The 15744-nt window shown below is 40.9% G+C and overlaps 1 pseudogene; it reads left to right on the forward strand.

Moving 5' to 3' along the window:
• Positions 1-393: 393 nt before the first annotated feature.
• On the forward strand, positions 394-1621 carry LOC144291247 (pygopus homolog 2 pseudogene; annotated as a pseudogene).
• Positions 1622-15744: the final 14123 nt, after the last annotated feature.

Below are 15744 nucleotides of genomic sequence, written 5' to 3' on the forward strand. Positions count from 1 at the left end.
TATGTTTTTGGATTTGACTTGATAAAATTTTGTTTAGAATTTTTACTCCTGGGATGCTTGGGTGACTCAGTGGTTGAGGATCTGCCTTCAGCTCAGGGTGTGCATGATCCTGGGATCCGGGATAAAGTCCCACATCGGGCTTCCTGCATGGAGTCTGCTTCTCCCTCTGCCTGTGTTTCTGCCTCTCTCTGTATGTCTCTCATGAATAAATAAATAAAATCTCTTTTTAAAACAAGAATTTTTACTTCTGAGGGCAGCTGACACTCCACTGGATGCCTGGCCTCGCCACCTGGCCTGGCTGCTCCTCAAGAGCACCCTGACCCCCCTCCTGGGAATGGTGCCTCTGAGGACAAGTCTGTCCCCCACTGTTGCTGACCCCTGCCCCCTGTCCTCATGGCCACCTCAGTGCCACCCCCACCAGACAAGCTGGAGAGAGGTGGCTGCCCCCACTGACCCCTGCGCCACCTGGCACCAAGAGGAAGCAGGGCAAGGTGGGTCTGAAGATGAAGAGCCCAGGAAAGAAGTGAAGGAAATCAAATACTCAGGGCCCTGCATACTCACACCTGACAGAGTTTGCACCATGTTTGCCTCCCATAGTAGATCACCTGGTTGCATCCAACCCTTCTGAGGATGTCTTGAGAGCCCCTAAGGTGGGGGGCGCAGCCCCTCCTTTCCTTGGCAGTCGTGTTTCCTTTGGAGGCTTCTGTGAACAGGGGGGCATGGCAGGCCAGGTACGCCCAGGCTAGGGCATTAGAGGTGGTCCCCAGCCTCTTCATCAACAGCACCCCCCCTTCCCTCCCAACCCTATGGGCCTTGTTTTCAACATGAACAACCCCCACCCCCAACACACAGCCCTGCAGGGCCCTGGCTGCTAACCCCGAGGCAACATGAGCTTTCCTAGCCAAACCTTCCACTAGCCTCTGGGTCAAAACTTCAGCCTCCTGGTGGACAGATGATGCCAGGCCTGGGAGGATCAGCCCATGATCTCACCCACCATAGAACAACCTCTCAGAGGGGAGCTGGGCATCCCTTCTCTCCCCCACCACTTTGTGCAACCAGGAGCAGCTTTTGGGCCTTCTCCTCCAGAGACCTTGTCAGGGGTCCCCCAGCCTGCCCTCCAATACAAGTCCCTTCCCTGGTCCAAACCCTGGCTTTCCTGGTTTGGTTAGGATGGGGGAAAGGCCCTGAATCCACCTGCCCCTAGTGCTTTTTCCCAGGAGCCTTACTCAGGCTCCCTAGCTGCTGCTGTTAATGGGATCAGCCCAGTCTCTCCCCTCCCGCCCTCCGCTCCCGCAATGCAAACAGCAGTGGGCGGGGTGGGGGAACTCTGGAAACAAATAGCCTGGCACCCCCAGCAAGGCAAGTGGGGACTCAGGGCCTCAGCCTCTCCCCCCAGGTGTGGTGTACACGTGTGGTACCTGTTGCAAGGAGGTGAGCAATGACTAGCGTGCCGTCCTGTGTGAGGCCAACACAAGTACACACGCATGACAGAGCACATACGGGCTGCTGACCACTGAGGCCTCAGCCTCCTGGGCTTGTGATCTCTGCCTCAAGACCAAGGAGATCCAGTCTATACATCCATGACGGTGTGGGGCAGCGGGTGGCTGCTAATGATGGGTGACACTGGCGAGGGTGATAGTTTCCAAGTCTGGTTCTTGGTTCTGGTTTCCACTGGCTTCCCGTCCCCATGGGGCAGAAACACAGTGGCTCCTGGGGGCAGAGAAAGAACGGAGGTGGGCAGGCAAAAGAGCCTGGATTGCTCATTTTTCCAGAAACTTACTCATACATACTGAGATCTACAGAGATCCAGGAAACCAAAGCCCTGCCCAGCACTGTGGTGGCCCCAGTCTCAGGAGACCTAGGGGTACGACTGCAAGAGAAAAGAAGCCAAAAGGAGGATCTGGAGGGTAAGGGTCTTCTCTGTGCAGACGATGGATGTGCCAGCACCTGTGCCTAACACTCCTATCTAGCCCCACACTGCAGCCTTAGTTTTTGGAGTGAAGTGTTCAAGGTTTCTGGCCAGAGGAGTTGGGGTCCCGTCCCGGCAGTCTCCCTTTCATGGGCTTTAGGACACAGATTCAGGCAATAAATGGGAACTTTTTCCCTTTCTGACTTTCCCCTCACCTCCTCCAAGACCTACCCAAGTCCTACCCCCTTAGAGAACCAAATAGCTGAAAGAAGCAGGAGAGCTCTTGGCTAGGGCAGTTTCTCGGTGATTTGGGGCTTCAGGACGATGGGTAAGAGTCGCTGTCCAGACATGCGTCCCTCATACCAAAGCCACTGGCCCTTTCTCAATCTCTCTAGGGTTTTTGGCACTCTGCCTCCCTGGCTGGGTTGAAGGAAAGCTTGAAAAGGCACAGAGCCCTTACACCTCATGTCCTGTTAGAAGGATCCTTGTCCCCACCTGTGGGTGAGGGAGGCGGTGGGACTGGCATTGCCATGGTCCTGAAACGCATTCCAGAGTCTGGATGTGCTTTGCTTCTCTTTCCCTATCTTCCTGTATATCTTCTTGGGCCTGGTGATCTAGCAGTTCTCATTCTTCTCAGCCAGGCCTGCGCTGGGCTTTATGTGTTAATATTTTATTTTTGAGGCAGCACTTGCTGCCCATCCCAGAGATGGGCCCGGGACTGGGTAGGAGCCGGGCACTTTTGCTCTTTTTCTCTTGTGGCTCATGCACACACTCCTCAGTGGGGTGGGGAAGGCAGGCACAGGTGTGGCCCTGGGAGGAGCTGGTGGTCCCTGCCCCCTTCTCGTGGGATCCTAGCATGTCAAGAGAAGACAAACAAATATACTGCAGAACTCACTGGGCTGTCCAGGTGGAGCCGGCAGCTTTTGAGACTGTAAGAAAGAAGGGAGAGGCCTCTGGCCTTCTCTCTACCACCGTCCAGGCTCCCTAGTGCTCCCCAGCCCTGCCCTCACCCTGCCCAGCTTTATGTTGTGTTTGTGGTTCTGTTGCCTCTCTTTTATCTGTCGCTGTTTTTGTCACATGTTCCCCCTGCCTCAGCCCCATCTCTGCCTTTTGTAAGTGGCTTCTAGGGGAGGGGGTGCTCAATCCTTCTCTCCCTCTCACCCCACTACTTTTTTGGAAGAAAGCAGGAGTGGCAGAGATGGTATGTGTGTGGGGGGGTGTCTTTTGTATGACTGAATTAATAAAATGACTTGAAACCCTCCCCACAAAAAAATTTTTGCTTCTGTGTTGGGTATATGTAGGTATTGGTTCATGGTTTCTTTGTAATGTCTTTGGTTGAGGTATCAGGCCTCAGAGTGAGTTTGAATAGTGTCGTATTACGTATTTCTTAAATGTTTGGTAATAGTCACCAGTGAAGCCATTAGGGCCTGGAATTTCCTTTGTGGAAAGGTATTTATGCTCAATTTAAAAAAAAATAGACACAGGCCATTAAGTTTATCTGTTCCTTCTTTTTTTTTTTTTTAAGATTTTATTTATTTATCCATGAGAGATACAGAGACAGAGGCAGAGGGAGAAGCAGGCTCCATGCAGGGATCCTGATGTGGGACTCCATCCTGGGACCCCAGGATCACGCCCTGGGCCCAAGGCGGCGCTGAACTGCTGAGCCACCCAGGCTGCCCACCTGTTCCTTCTTGAATAAGCTTTGCTAGTTAGTGTCTTTCGAGAAATTTGCCAGTTTCATCTAAGCTGTTAAAATTATGGGCATAGGGGCAGCCTGGGTGGCTCAGCGGTTTAGCGCCACCTTCAGCCCAGGGAGTGATCCTGGGGACCTGGGATCGAGTCCCATGTCGGGCTCCCTGTGAGGAGCCTGCTTCTCCCTCTGTCTGTGTCTCTGGCTCTCTTTCTCTCTCTGTGTGTCTCTCATGAATAAATAAATAAAATCTTTTTAAAAAAATAAATAAAATTATGGGCATAAAACTGATCATCATATTCTCCACTGGATCTTAGCCAAAAGGCTGAGAAGCAATGATCATAAGATTTTCTTGTTCTTGTTTTAAGTATCTGTAGAAACTGTAGGGATGGGAATCTTTCTCATTCCTGATGCTGGAGACTTAACGAATTTTTTTAATCTTCTCAAAGAATTGGATTTTGGTTATATATTCTCTTTTTTCCTGTTTTCCATTTCATTGATTCCTGCTGTTGTCTTTCTTTTCTTCTCACTTTGGTTTTAGTTTGCTCTTCTTTTTTTTTTAGTTTCTCAAGATAGAAGGTGAGGTCATTGATCTGAGACCCTTCTCTAATGTAGGTATTTGTGCTTATGCATCCCCATAGCACATTAAATTAGTAACATCCCATAAACTCTGATATATTTTCATTCAGTTCAAAATATCTTTTTACTTCCCTTTTTATTTCTTAGATGGATCCATGGGTTAATTAGAAGTCTTACTTTCCAAATATTTGTAGATTTCCCAGAAATCTTTTTTTTTAAAGATTTTATTTATTTATTCATGAGAGACACAGAGAGAGAGGCAGAGACACAGGCAGAGGGAGAAGCAGGCTCCATGCAGGGAGCCCGATGTGGGAGTCGATCCAGGGACCCCAGGATCACGCCCCAAGCCGAAGGCAGGCGCTCAACCACTGAGCCACCCAGGCGTCCCTTTCCAGAGATCTTTTTATTTCTAATTTCATTTCAGTTTAGTCCAAGAACATACTTGGTGGATGTTAAATCCTTTTAAATGTATTAAGATTTGCTTTGTGGCCCAGAATACAGTTTATCTTGGAAAATGTTCCAGGTACACTTGAGAACAATGTGTATCTTAGTGTTGTTGGGTAGAGTGTTTTATAAATGTCAAGTTTGTTGATAGTATTGTTGGTGTCCTTGCTGATTTTCTCCTACTCATTCTATCAATCATTAAGAGAAGTCTACTGAAATCTCTTGGTTTTATATATCCTTTGCTCTGAAATCCACTTTGATATTCATACAACTTCAGCTTTCTTTTGACTAGTGTTAGTGTGGTGTATCTTTTCCATACTCTTAACTATATAGCATATAGTTTGTTGCTACTTTTTTTTTTTTTTTGCTACTTTTTTTTTTTTTTTTTTTTATCCAATCAGACAAATTTTTCCTTTTCATTGATTGGTGTGCTTCTACCATTTACAATTCATGTGATTATTGATATGGTTATATTTGAGCCTATTATCTTGCTATTTGTTTTCTCTATTTTTAATCTCCTCTTTATTTCCCTTTTCCTTTTTATTTGACTTCGAATTAATGGAATATTTTTTATGATCTCATTTTATCTTCTTTGTGGGATTATTGGCTATAACTCTTTATTATTTTAGTGTTATAGTATACATTTTTAACTTATCGGTCTACCATAAGGTGATTTTTATGCCACGGCAGATATAGAATAAAAATGTTACAGCAATGTACTTCTCTTTCTCTCCTTCCAGCCTTATTGTTTATGAATTTTAATTCTGCATAAGTTATAAATCTCACGATACATTGTTATTTTTGTTTAAATAGTCAAATTTGTTTGTTTATGAGCCCAACATGGGGCTTAGCTAGCCAGGTGCCCATAAGTAGTCAATTATCTTTTAAAAATATTTAAATGGTAATAAAAATTTCTTACTTATATACTCTTATACTTAACTTTTTTGCCCATGCTCTTTAATTCTTTACATAGATGTATTTGGTAGCTCTTTTCTTTTTTTCCTGAAGAACTTCAAAACATTTCTTATAGTGCAGGCTTTATTTGAATTATTTTTAAAGATGTTTTTACTCTGAGGGTACCTAGCTGGCTCAGTGGCTAGAGTATGGTACTCTGAATCTTGGGGTTGTGAGTTTGAGCCTCACATTGAGTGTAGAGATTACTTAAAATCTTTTTTCTTTTCAAGATTTTATTTATCTAATTTAGAGAAAGAGAGAGAGAGAGCATGAGCAGCAGGAGGAGCAAAGGTGGAGGGAGAGGGAGAGAAAATCTTAAGCAGGCTCTGCACTGAGCGTGGAGCCCCACCCGGGACTCCATCCCACCACCCTCAAACTATTACCTGAGCTGAAACCAAGAGTCCAATGCTCAACTGACTGAGCCACCCAAGTGCCCCTAGATTACTTAAAATCTTTAATAATATATATATATTATTAAAGATTTTGTTTATTCATGAGAGACACAGAATGAGAGAGAGGCAGAGACACAGGCAGAGGGAGAAGGAGGCTCCATGCAGAGAGCCTGAGGTGGGACTCGATCCTGGGTCTCCAGGATCACATCCTGGGCCGAAAGCGGTGCTAAACCGCTGAGCCACCTGGGCTGCCCACTTAAAATCTTTTTTTTTAAAGTGTCTTTATTATGTATAGATTTGTAAGTTGTCCCTTTTTTCTTTCAGTATTTTAAAATGTTACTCCACTCTTATTTGCATTATTTCCAGTAAGAAATATAATTATATTTTTCTCTTTGTTCTTATGTAGTTAATAAGCCTCTTTCTCTGGCTGTTTTTGAGATTTTATTACTGGGTTTTGTGTTATTTGACAATTATACTCTTTGATATAGTTTTATTCAAATTTCTTGGGCAGCCCGGGTGGCTCAGCGGTTTAGCGCCTACCTTCGGCCCAGGGTCTAATCCTGGAGCCCCGGGATCGAGTCCCACGTTGGGCTCCCTGCATGGAGCCTGCTTCTCCCTCTGCCTCTCTCTCTCTCTGTCTCTCATGAATAAATAAATAAAATCTTAAAAAAAACAAAAACAAATTTCTTGTGCTTGGGGTTAGTTGACCTTGTATATGTGGTTTTGGTTGTCATCAAATTTGGAAAATTTGAGGGCATAATTCTTTTTTTTTTTTTTTTAAGATTTTACTTATTTATTCATGAGAGAGAGAGAGAGAGAGAGGGGCAGAGAGACAGGCCTAGGGAGAAGCAGGCTCCATGCAGGGAGCCTGATGTAGGACTCAATCCTGGCACTCCAGGATCACACCCTGGGCCAAAGGCAGGTGCTAAACTGCTGAGCCACCCAGGGACTGTGGGCATAATTCTTGAAGCATTTTTCCTGTCCCCCTTCCCTTCTTTCAGAGGCTTCAATTACTCATGTATTCGACCTCATGAGGCTGTCCTATAGGTCATGGATACTCTTTATGTTTTTGTCTTGTTTTATAACTCTTCTATCTCTCTGTATTTCATTTTGAATAGTTTCTGCTGCTATGCCTTTAAGTTCATTAGTCTTCTGTATTGTCTAATCTGCTGTTTAATTCCATCTAGTCTATTTTTCATCTCAGACATTGTGATTTTTATTTCTAGAAGCTTATTGTTGTCTTTATTATGTCTTCCATGTTTCTACTTACATTTAAGTAACATTGTGTCAGTTCTGAGGTGGTTCCAACTGGTTATCTCATTATTATGGGTCATGTGTTCCTGACTCTTTGCATACTTGATAATCTTAGATTAGATGCCAGAATTTTACCTTGTTGGGTATTTTTGTATTCTTATAAATCTTCTTGAGCTTTGTTCTAGAATCAGTTAGGTTACTTGGAAATTACATCATACTTTCAGGTTTTTTATGATTTTTAAGTAGGTCCAAAGCAGTGCTCAGTTTATTTAGTTTTTGTTTTAATTCCACTAGTGTACATTTGTTTCAGGTGTACAATTTCATGATTCAACACTTCCATAGACCACTTGGTGCTCATCAGGACAAATGTACTCCTTAATCCCCATCAATCCTATTTACCTCATCTGTCCACCCACCTCCCTCCCTCCTTGGTAACCATCAGTTTGTTCTCTGTAATTAAGAATCTGTTTCCTGGGTTGCCTGTCTTTTTTTCCCTCATGAACGTTAGTTTTGTTTTTTAAGTTCCGCATATGAGCATCATATGGTATTTCTCTTTCTCTGATGGACATACTTCACTTAGCATAATACTCTCCAACTCCATCCATGTCATTGCAAATGATAAGATTTCATTCTTTTTTATGGCGAGGTAATATTCCATTGTATATAAATACCATGTCCTCTTTATCCATTCATCAATGGACATTTGGGCTCTTTCCATAGTCTGGCTATTGTTGATAGTACTGCTGATAGTGCTGCTATAAACATCAGGGTGCACGTATCCCTTCAAATTAGTATTTTTGTATTCTTTTTTTTTTAAAGATTTATTTATTTATTTATTATGATAGACACAGAGAAAGAGAGAGAGGCAGAGACACAGGAGGAGGGAGAAGCAGGCTCCATGCCAGGAGCATGACGCAGGACTCAATCCTCGGACTCCAGGATCGCGCCCTGGGCCAAAGGCAGGCGCCAAACCGCTGCGTCACCCAGGGATCCCCGTATTTTTGTATTTTTTGGGTAAATCCCTAGTAGTGCAATTGTTAGATCATAGGGTAGTTCTATTTTTAACTATTTTTTTAAGATTTTATTTATTTATTCATGATAGACACAGAGAGAGAGAGAGAGGCAGAGACACAGGCAGAGGGGAGAAGTAGGCTCCATGAAGGGAGCCTGACGTGGGACTCGATCCCGGGTCTCCAGGATCGTGCCCTGGGCCAAAGGCAGGCGCTAAACTGCTGTGCCACCCAGGGATCCCTATTTTTAACTTTTTGAGGAACCTCCATACTGTTTTCCGGAGCGGCTGCATCATTTTGCATTCCCACCAACCAATGCTCAGTTTAGAATTATTCTTCACTACTGCGACAAGACCTTCTTGAATACTCTAGACACTATCTTATGAATTATGAGTTTTTCCAATCTGGCTGGTAAGAACAGGCATTGTTCCCAACCAACCCTGGGCACTATTTCCTTTAATCCTTTCTGTCGGCTCTTTCCTTGGCTTTGGTTAGTTCCTCATATGCATGTGCTAATCAGTGCTCTGCTGAATACTCTAGAACCCTCTGCAGATCTCTAGGTGGGTTTTTGTATAAGGGTTTTTTCTTTCTGTGCTATTCCTTCTTCTCTGGAATTCTGCCCTAAACTTTGATTTCCCCTGACTTCAGCTCAAAGAGTTCACCAGGCTACCCTCTGTTCCCCTAAGATGTGACCTAAAAATGCCCTCAAGGCTATAAACTGGAGCACACTCAGGTTCAGGGCTCACTTGCATTTGTGTTCTGTATCTCGTACTCGCTTTGGCAACACATATACTAAAATTGTTTTCTGTCTCTCAAGAATCATTGTCCTTCATTGCCTGGTATCTAGTGTCTTGAAAATCATTGTTTTGTAAATTTTGCCTGCTTTTTGTTATTCATTATTTTAGGTGAGAGTGCAAATCTGGTCCTTGTTACTTGATCTTGAGCAATTTGGTTTTAACAGCCTTCCAACGAATTCTGGTGCATGTTAAACTTTGAGGACTAGATAGATCCATGAACTGAATGTTAGGCAATTATTTCATTAACATGCTCAACTGCCACACACCATGAAGACAGGATTATATGCAGTAAATCTAATATCTGGAGGAAAAAGATTTTGTAAATCATTTCTATGCTTTGTAGCATGAAAGATATGTCAGTGATTGTGAGATATTTGAAATATTTGTACAATCAAGATAGATGGAGATTTGGGCAAGGAGAGGAAGATTTTGTGAAATAACCTTCATTAATGTTGCTATGGTACATAGTAGTCAGACATGTAGCTTTAAGCTACCTAATAATTTAACTGAAATTTTTTATAAATGTTAAGTGATAAATACAAATTTGAGTAGAATTAGTTGCCTTAAGCTATGTACCTACCATAAAATCACTCTGCTTTAAAGTATACAGAAAACTAGGGCGCTGGGGTGGCTCAGTTGGTTAAGCATTTGCCTTCAGCTCTGGTCATGATTCCAGGGTCCTGAGAGCCCTGCATGGGGCTCCCTGCTCAGTGGGGAGCCTGCTTATTCCTCCGCCCCTCTCCTCTTCATTCTCTCTCTCTTTCTCTCCCAAATAAATAAAATCTTTAAAAAACAAAACAAAGGGACGTCTGGGTGGCTTAGCGGTTGAGCATCCCAGGTGTGATCCCGGAGTCCTGAGATCAAGTCCCACATCAGGCTTCTTATGTGGAGACTGTTTCTCCCCCTGCCTGTGTCTCTGCCTCTCTGTATATCTCATGAATAAATAAATAAAATCTAAAAAAAAAACAACAAAAAAACAGAGTACCACAGTACCACTTCTTCTGGGAGTCAGGAATGTGACTGCTATAAATACTTTGAAGGAAACTAATCAAGTTACTGCAATTCCTTAAAGTTTTCTGCAAGAAACTTTAAAATAGTTTGATATGTATAAAATTTATGCCATCTTTATTAAGCAAATAAAGCAGAAATATTTTAAGCTGGGGAAGTAAGTGTTGACTTTAATAAGCTTTACCCAAATTATTAAAAAACAAAACCCTGACTCCTAGGAAAGATGTGGGCACAGATCAGATATACAAGCCTTCCCACAAAATCAAATGGAATAAATAAAACTTTTTTTAAAAAAAGAAGACACTGAAGCTAAGGAAAGTTCTTACCTACATGACAGAGGCTTTGAGTTGCTGAGAGGAACAACTTGGGTCAAACTATCCACCAGACTCTGGGAATTCACACACCACTCCCATTCCCGGTGGAAGGGAAAGGAGTTGGACAAGATTCTTTGTAGAAGCACAGATACTGTTCCACTATTGCAGATAAATAACAATGTCCAGAAAACATGAACTTTATTTTTTTTGTAAGATTTTATTTTTATTTATTCATGAGAGACACAGACAGAGGCAGAGACACAGGCAGAGGGAGAAGCAGGGTACCTGTGGAGGAGCCCAATGTGGCACTCAAACCCCAAACCCCAGAATCCCGACATGAGCCAAAGGTACTCAGCCACTGAGCCACCCAGGCGTCCCAAGAACATGAACTTTAAACAAGATTAGTGATGAATTACAGCCAGAGAAAAATATCAAAATGGAGTTTTGAGAGGTTGGGAGGTAAAAAAAAAAAAATTATACTATTATACAACTAACAAGTAGACTAGAAAAAAAGCTGAGTCACTTTTGCAGAGAGCAAAGTGAATGACATGGATTAAATTGTTGAGAAGAATAAAGTGATAATGTATATGAAGCATGATGTTTGACATATACTAAGTGCTCGATAACATCTGTTGTTACTAAATATTAGCACTATTTATAGAATACATACTCTCAAGTGCTTTGAAAATTTTAAAAGAAGTCACATGGTTTCCTTAAGAATCTTGGATTCTAGTGTAGCATACACAATCAACAAAAGTAATTATATTATTAAATCCATAGAACAGGAACATATAAAAAAAAATAACTGGCTCAGTTAGTAGAGCGTGTGACTCTCACTCTCAGGGTTATGAGTTCAAGCCCTTTGTTGGGCATGGACTCTACTTAAAAAAAACCCAAAACCAAAAAACCCAAAGCCAGAGAGGGCACCTGGCTGGCTCAGCTGGTTGAGCCTGTAACTCTTGATCTTGGGGTTATGAGTTCAAGCCTCATGTTGAGTATAACAGTTACTTTAAAAAATAAAATCTTTAAAGAAAAATCAGAGATGAGGAAAACATACCTTATGTAGTGTGCTGTTTATAAGTTGGGGCAAGTTCATAACACCTTTCTTATAGTTGTTAGATTAAATGAAGACTTGCTACATGATAAATGATCAATAAATAGTGGCAATTTCTTTCCTTTGGGACTCAATTTTCTTTTTTATTTATTTATATTATTTTTAAAAGACTTTTATTTATTTTTTTCATGAGAGACACAGAGAAAGGCAGAGACATAGGCAGAAGGAGAAGCAGGCTCCCTGTGAGGAGTCCTGATGTGGGACTCGATCCCAGGACCTGGGATCATGACCTAAGCCAAAGGCAGATGCTCAACCACTGAGCCACCCAGGTGCCCCAATTTTCTAATTTTAAAAAAGAAGGCAGTGAATATAATGATTAAGAGTGTTGACATCAGAAGAAATGGGTTCTTATCCCAATTCTACTGCTTATTACCTGTGAAGGTCTCTGGCAGGTTACTTAACTTCTCTACCCTGATTATTCTTGTTTTACAAAAGAGACATTTCAGTGGGCCATTGACATTGTTTTGTAACCTCTATTTGCTACTTGATGTATAGCTAATATCTTAAAAGGAAATCTGAAAAATCTACTCTGACATCTTCATTTGTTGTTTTATTTGTGGTTCGTTTTTGGTTTAGGTTTTGGATGCTAGAGATGGACATCAGAATTCTTTCCATCTATTTTGCTTAATTAAACAGAAATGGAAGAAGTTATGAGGAAGAAGATGCATTTTCATTAGTCTAGAGAAATTTATTAGAGTCATTTCGGGAAGACCGTCAGAATCATTGTTTTAAGGAATTCTATATAAAATTCAAAACAGACATTGTCTACTTAAAGGATACAAGGATTTTTTTTTAATCTAACAAGCTTCCAAAATGCAATTTTAAGTTGATCAACTGCTAAGCAACTCATTATATGTATTTCCAGTGCAAAGGAAGGTTCTTTTCAAGGAAGATATAGTCTTTAATTCCATTTAAGCTAAATTCTAGGAAAATGTGTGGATCTCCCAGGTAATTGTATAGACTTTATTAGAAAATTAAATAGTATTTTGCTTCACAGAAGACATTAACAAACATTTCTATTAAATTGCTTGAAGAGTTTAAGTGCAAAAAACAATTGATTTCTCTTTCCTCTTTAAATGTTGTATATTTAATTACATTTAATTTTACCTTGCTTGCTATTGCTGGAATATTTGGAAACTTTTAACACCACTTTTTAAAAATATTTTTTAAACTTTATTTGAGAGAGAGAAAGAGAGAGCGAACAAGCAGAGAGAGGGGTAGAGGGAGAAGGAGAAGTAGGCTTCCCACTGAGCAGAAAGCCAGGCTTGGGACTTGATCCCAGGACACTGGGATCATGCCTGAGCTGAAGGCAGATGCTTAACTGACTGAGCCACCCACGCACCCCTACAAACTTTTAAAAGGGGCAGAATAAACCCATTGCAGTGTACAAAATTGCTTTACCTTATTATCCACCAGACTAAAGTTTTTGCTTTTGAGTGCTCAAGGTCATTCTGAGAAATGACAGTTTTCTGAAGTGTAGTTCTACCAAATGAAGCTTTACTCAGCAGGCCTTCAACAACACAAAATATCTTACTCATTTTCAGATTTGTCTTATTCAATTCCATCCTGCAGAATGCACCAGTTGCAATAAGCACCTATAGAACCTCCTAGGATAGTACTGTTGAAAAGAAATTAAATATTTATTCTGGGGATACCTGGGTGGCTCAGCAGTTAAGCATCTGCCTTCAGGTCAGGGCGTGATCCTGGGGTCCCTGGATCAACTCCCACATGGGGCTCCCTGCATGGAGCCTGCTTCTCCCTCTGCCTGTGTCTCTGCCTCTCTCTCTGTGTCTCTGATGAATAAATAAAATCTTTAAAAAAATATTTATTCTGGCAATGGATCTAATTACTGTCTTTACTTATTATTGTGAATTTATAAAATTGTAGCAAAAACAAAACTGAATTATCTGGATTAGTGATCAGCAAAGGAAAGAAACAAAGGGCAATTTAAATATTTATTATTTTTAAAAATTGATATTTCCAGTTTCTCATCAAAATGATGTAATGAACATTGAATGTAACAAACTTAAAAAAAAGATTTTATTTATCTATTTAGAGAGCAGGCATGTGAGTGGGGGGAGGGGCAGTGGGAGAGGGAGAGAATCTCAAGCAGGCTTCCCACCGAGTGCTCTGAGCCTGTCTTGGGGCTCTATCTTACCACCCTGAGATCAGGACCCCAGCTGAAATCAAGAGTCAGATACTTAACTGACTGAGTCAGTTAAGGTGCCCCTGAACATAACAAACTTGAGGGAAATTTTCATTACCATAAATTCCTGGAAGTGGAATTTTTAGATCAAAGAATATGGATGTTTTTCAATTGTATAGATCAGTTAAATAAGTTATTTTACATAGCTACAATGGAATGTAGCTCTTACAAAGAATAAGTTAAATATATAAATACTGATATTTTTAAATGTCCACAGTATATTATTAAGTTGAAAAGGAGTTGCTTAGCAGTACAAAATCCCATTACCATCTATATAGAGATGTTAGTATTTCAGGGAGGAAAAGTGGAAGAATATATGTCTAACAGTGGTTGACTCATTTATCAAATTCAGATTACTTTTTAAATTATGTTGAGTAATGCATGGATAAATACTTCTTATAAAAAATTAATAAAGATATACAAACACTTGTACTCAAATGTTCAAACAGTCTTATGCATAAAAGCTCAATACTTCAAACAACCCAAAGCCTATCAGTTAGTGAATGGATAAAGAAATTGTGGTATATCCATACACTGAGATACTACTCAGCAGAAAAAGAACAAACTATTGATACACACTATAACATAGACGAATCTCAAAATCATTATTCTAGGAGAAAACAGCCATACACAAAAGATTACATATTGTATGATATCATTTATATGAAATTTGGGAAAGGGAAAAGCTATCATGACAGATTAGTGTTTGGCCAAGGGCTACAGGAGAGTACAAAGGAGTATGAGGGACCTTTTGGGGGTAATAGAAATGATTGATATCACAACTGTGTTGGCTATGCTACTGTATATATTTGTTTATATTCATTTAATTGTACAGCTAAAACTGGTGAATTTTATTTCATATACAAATTATACTTCAATAAAGCAAATTTTTAAAAATACAGATTAAGCTGTCTTTTGACTACTACACCAAAACCAAGTTCCCTCACTTGCTGGGCAGGCCTCCTCTTCCTCCAATAGGTAACCACCATCACTACTGCAGACTCTACTTCAAAATTCTTGCTCTGCGTTAACACACATGCACACATACACACAAACGCACGGGAAATCTACATTTCTATATTGTTTTACAGTACTTAGTCATTATTTGGCATTTCCCACTAACTCTATGTCTTGGGGATATTTTCATTAGAATTTACAATTCTGTTCTAACTTCTGATAGTATTACATTGTATGGATATAACAAAGGTTTTTCAGCCATCTCTCTATCACTCAAACACAGTTAAGTGTCATGGTGTGCCAACTCCAAGGAATACAGTGGCATGTAAAGGGGATTAGAGAGTCTTGCCTTCTCAATGCTTTCAGACAGTGGGGTAAGAGAGGAAGGTTGTCAATAATATTAAATGTGAAATCATAACTAGAAGGGTGGATGATTCTTTTTTTTTTTTTTGGTGGTTATGATTCTTGAGCCTGAGTAATTCATCTAGTGATATCAGCAAAGTATTTTCCAAGGGAGTTAAACTTTTAATCAGATCTGAAGGGTAGGTGATCATGCCTTAACTAAGGTAGGAGAGTAGGTAAGGGGGAGCTACTAATTCTGAACTGTACCAATGGTACAGAGGAAATATGGGGATATGGTGAGAATTATGGGGAATGTGCTTTAAATATATATTTTTACAGATTTTATTTATTCATGACACAGAGAGAGAGAGAGAGAGAAAGGCAGAGACAGAGGCAGAGGGAGAAGCAGGCCTCATGTAGGGAGCCCGATGTGGGGCTCAATCCCGAGGTCTCCAGGGCCGAAGGCGGCACTAAATCGCTGAGCTACCCGGGGGACCTGCTATATATACACACACACATATAGCAAGACCTAAATATATATATGTGGTTTTTTTTACAAGATGTATACCTTGTTTTGTAACCAGAAAAATATTAAGATAATAAATATGGAGGCTTATGTTGGGCTCCCAGCTCAGTTGGGAGTTGGCTTCACCCTCTGCCTCTCTCCTGCTTGTGCTCTCTCTCAAATGGATACATAAAACATTAAAAAAAGAAAGAAAGAAAAAGAAAAAGAAAATGAGGCTTTTCACTTTCTTAGCATAAGGGATTAAGTTT

The sequence above is a fragment of the Canis aureus genome, chromosome 19, assembly GCF_053574225.1.
Source record: "Canis aureus isolate CA01 chromosome 19, VMU_Caureus_v.1.0, whole genome shotgun sequence".
Classification (NCBI taxonomy): Eukaryota; Metazoa; Chordata; class Mammalia; order Carnivora; family Canidae; genus Canis; species Canis aureus.